Genomic DNA, 4,967 nt, shown 5'->3' on the forward strand with positions numbered 1-4,967 from the left:
TATATAACTCACTTCCTAAACCACTATTTCCCCAAATCACCAAGTGCTGGGTACCAGACCATGAGGTACAGCGCCCGCGCTCCAAAACCCGCTGTCACGACTCCCACAGTCCGGCCCTCAATCGGTGCCCCACCCCTGCCGTGCTTTTTCCATGGAAACCCAATAAGGGCTGTGGCCTCCGCATTCCCCACGCTTCTCCTTCGGCCCTGTGTGGGCTGGCATGGCCCCTCCTCTTGGGAGAGGTAAGTAATAATGACATTGAGTCACCTACAAACATTTAAATCCCGTGAGTACATTTTATTTATTTATTTTTATTGAAGTATAGTTGATTTATAATGTTGAGTTACTTTCCACTGTTCAGTAAAGTGACTGTTATTTATACATGTGTGTGTATATATATATATATATATATAATATACACATACATTCTTTTTTATTCCATTCTTTTCCATTATGGTTTATTCCAGGACAAGGAATACAGTTCCCTGTGCTGCACAGTAGGACCCTGTTATCCATCTATTTTATTTGTAACAATTTGCATCTACTAACCCCAAACTCCCAGCCCACTCCTTTCCCACCTCTTCTTCTCCTTGGCTACCACAAGTCTGTTCTCTGTGCTTGTTTCTGCCTCATAGATAGGTTTATTTTTGTCGTATTTTAGATTCCACATGTAAGTGATGTCGAATGGTCTTTGTCTTTCTCTTTCTGACTTACTTCACTTAGTATGATAATCTCTAGTTGTATCCATGTTGCTGCAAATGGCATTATTTTATTCTTTTTTATGGCTAAGTAACATTCCACTGTACATTTATAATCTTTATTCATTCCTCTGTTGATGGACATTTAGGTTCCTTCCATGTCTTGGCTATTGTGAATAATGCTGCTATAAACATAGGGGTGCATGTATCTTTTTGAATTTATAATTTTATCCAGATATATGGCCATCCTCCCATCAGCTTCCAGAGGTGTGTTTGTTCCTGAGTTTAGTGTTTATTATTCTCAATTTTGTTTCATTTGTCACATGTGTGTATATACATAATACACGTGCACATGTGTGTATTCTTAATGATATATTGATGTATCATGTATGTTTTTCAACTCCTGAACTTTATGTAAATGTAGCACATCTCACACCCGTGCTCCTCTGTGACTTGCTCATGGAGCTTCTGTGGCTGCATGTTCTCTTCCCACTGACATGCACGGACAGCTGTGACTCATCTTTTTCTCCCACGTGATGACCAACCCTTCACCCACTCGCTTGGTAACCACTTGGATTATTTCCAGGTTCTTGCTATTACAAATTGTACTGCTTTAAACCTTTTTTGGCTTGTGTTCTGGTACAGGTATCAAAGAATTTCTCTAGGGCGGTGGTTCTGGGGGACACTTGCCTGGGGAAGCTTGGCCAAAATGGACCGCCTACAGTCCTATTCCAAAAAGCTGACTTAATTAGTCTTTGGAAACAGAGGATTCCTGGCAATGGTGTTTTTGTTGTTTTTTGGAGGTGGAAGGCTACCCAGGTGATTCTAATATAGGGTCATTATTAAAACTGATAGGGCTTCCCAGGTGGCGCAGGTGGTAAGAATCCACCTACCGGTGCAGGAGACATAAGAGACTCTGGTTCGATCCCTGGGTCGGGAAGATCCCCTGGAATAGGAAATAGGAGCCTGGAGGGCTACAGCCCATGGGGTCGCAAAGAGTTGGACACGACAGAGCAACTGAGCACACACCTTGAAACTGACACTCTGGGGGTAATGGCCTAAACCAGCTCCAGCAGCCTTGGTGAAAAGTCCCCACCTGGCCGAGCCCTCGCCCATACTTGGAAGCGGATCCACATGTTGCTTCCCCCCCCCCCGCCACAGGAAGCAGGCGGCTGTAGGTGGATCGCAAAGCTAGGTCTCTGATCTCCTGCCAACAACCGGAGCTGGCCAGGGGTGCTCCGTGGGATGCTTGCTTGCACAGGAAAGCCCCTGCTTGATGTTGTAACTCAAGTGCAGCCTTCAGCTTGGAGCAGGTCTGGGCCCTCACTTCCTCTCTTCCTCCCACTCTCCAGCTCCAAAGGCCCTGCCTCCAGCGCCCTTCCGGCTCTCTTGTGGTTCCCCTTGGGGTTCCATTTCGGCTGTGTCTTAACCCCAAGGAAGGTGTGGTTTGCTCGGCTGCCCACACCACTAGGTGCTTTAAAGTTGACTTCAAAGAAAAGGGGAACGCCCCGACTGTTTGCTGTCAGATTTTGGAGATGACCTTAGAAGGAGTTCACTGAAAAATGATTCCCCAGCCCCACTCAGGTCCACTGACAAAATGTCCAAGGACCTGGGTCACCTGTACCTTTAAAGGTCATCAGGTGATTGATGGTTGTAGCTTATTCTCTGGGTCTCACCCAGTCTCCAAATGTAAATTGTAGTTTTCAATGATATCTGAGACTGTTTTGGCTCCAAAACCTCCCCTCAGAGTTGCTGTCTTCTAAAGTCCAGAGGTGTGAGGACCCGTGTACCTTCCATGGACTCACTGAGCCGAGTGGCATCTGGGCAGCAAGGCCACGTGTGCACTGCTGGCCAGCCAGGCCGCTCTGCAGCATGTTGGCCCCAACTCTGAGCCCTCATGTGGAGCGACCCAGCAGTGCTGGCCCGCGACTATTAATTGCCAGACAGGAGGTAGCCTCACCCACTTTGCCAGCAGTGGTGGAGACGCAGAACAAGAATCAGGTCAGCAAGAATTGGTGGCACTTGCCCAGGGTTCTGCTAAACCCAGCCCAGCTCTTTGGCTCAGGATCTTCTCTCTTCAACCTGCAGGTAGAGATTTTCCTCCTTCACTTTGGCAACTGCAGTGGGAGCCACTAACAGCATCCTGTCCCGTGGCTTGACTTGATAAATATCTGTTCACTTTAAGCCTAGTTGGGTGCTGGAGTGGGCACCATGGGTGTATGACAAACCACCCCAAATCTAGTGGCTTAACACCACACACATTTGTCATCTCAGATTCTGTGGCTTGGAAGTCCAGGCACCTAGAAGTTGGGCTCCCATGTAGAGTCCCACCAGCTGGGTCTCATCAGAAACCCGGGTCTTCTGAACTCTCCTGATTATTCAGATTTCTGTTTTCAGGTGTGATTGCAGGGCTGAGGGCCTGTTTTCTCTTTGACAGTCATTGGGTCCTGCTCCCTGGTCCCAGAAGTTGCTTGTGGTTCCTTGCCTGTGGATCCCTCATAACACGGCAACTCAAGGCCAGCAAGAGAAACTCGTTCTCCAGTTCTCATAAAGGATAAACTGACTAGGTCAGGCCCATGCAGAATAATCACCCTCTTAAAAGGCTGAAGGTCCATGGAGGATGTTTTCCCCATATTATTATTTTTATTGAAGTATAGTTGCTGTATAATACATTACAGGTGTACAATATAGTGATTCATGATTTTTCAAGGTTATACTCCATGTAGTTATTATAAAATATTGGCTATAGTCCCCATGTTGTACAATAATATATCTATGAAGTTATTTTATACCTAAGTTTATACCTCTTACTCCTCTACTCTTATAATGGCCCCCACCCCCTAAACTGAGTTTGTTCTCTGTGACTTCTGCTTTTTTGTTATATTCACTAGTTTGTTGTATTTTTTAATTTCATATATAACTGGTATCATTGTTTCTCATGTCAGCCTAATGCCCTCCAAGTCCATCCATGTTGTTGCAAATGGCAAAATTTCATTCCTCTTTATGGCTGAGTATTATTGCATTGTATATATATACCACCTTCAGTGTTGATGTTTATTATTCATCTGTTGATGGACATTAGGTTGCTTCCATTCTTGGCAACTGTAAATAGTACTGCTGTGAACACTGGGGTGCATATATCTTTTCAAATTAGCTTTTGGTTTTTTGGATATAAATCCAGGAGTAGATTTGCTGGGTCATATGGCAGTTTTATTTTTAGAGAAACCTCCATATTCACAGTGGCTGCACCAGGGTTGTACATTCCCACCAACAGTGTATGAGGGTTCCATGAGGGACTTTATCTGCAAATCCTTTCACATCCACCACACTATATAACCTAATCACAGCAGTGATGTCCTGTCATACTCACAGGCCCTGCTCGGCCCACCACTGGGGCTTCAGAGTCAAGCCACACCCACAACTAAAATCCATCAGAACAGACAAATACCAATGGGCACTTTTCTTTATTGTTGAAACAGAAAAACCTGGGTATCTTATAGCCACACAATCTCTCTTGCTATCTGGCAAGATCAATTCCATGTTTGTGTCGGCGGGGAACAAGAACAGAGGGGCTCCTACTCAGATTTACTGTTGGTTCCGCTTCTGTCCTGTTTCTCTATGAATGCTCACCAGCATGGACTCTTCTAAAGGCGATGGAGGTCGGTCCTGATCTCTAAGTGCAGGAATGGCTCCCTGTGGTGTGACTCAGTCTCTCCAAAAATGGTTGTGGTCCCAGGTGAGCTTAGAGGGCTGTGTCAGACATCACAGACACACACAGACAGACACACAGACAAAGCCCCTCTTCACAGTGAATATGCCTAAGTACATACATTTTAATACCTGCTGATGAACAGAAATGAAATAGGACACAGATGTAACACATTAACACTGGGATGAGGGGAGAGGAGTGGAGGGAGCAGGACACTGGATATGATCACAGCAACTCATGAGTGATTCCCTTGGCGCTCTGAGGTCACAAGACCCTCGCTTCATGTCACCAAAAACCACATGGTGAATAAACCACCAACTCTGGGAGATGAGCTGTGGGCGCCGCTGCGGAGCTTAGAATGAGACAGGGCCCTCCCTGTCACGGTGTCAATACTCAAGGGCGGCGGGATCCGAGAGTGTCACAGTCAGCACTGATGCAGGGAGCTCGGCCTCCTGGAGATGAGCACCGTTCGCCTAACTCTGGGTGAAGGAGGGCCCCACTCAGGTGGCGGGGCCCCAGGACACCTTGGTCTTGACCTATGGCAGCACTCCACACCACCG

This window comes from Muntiacus reevesi, chromosome 2, assembly GCF_963930625.1.
Source record: "Muntiacus reevesi chromosome 2, mMunRee1.1, whole genome shotgun sequence".
Taxonomy (NCBI): Eukaryota; Metazoa; Chordata; class Mammalia; order Artiodactyla; family Cervidae; genus Muntiacus; species Muntiacus reevesi.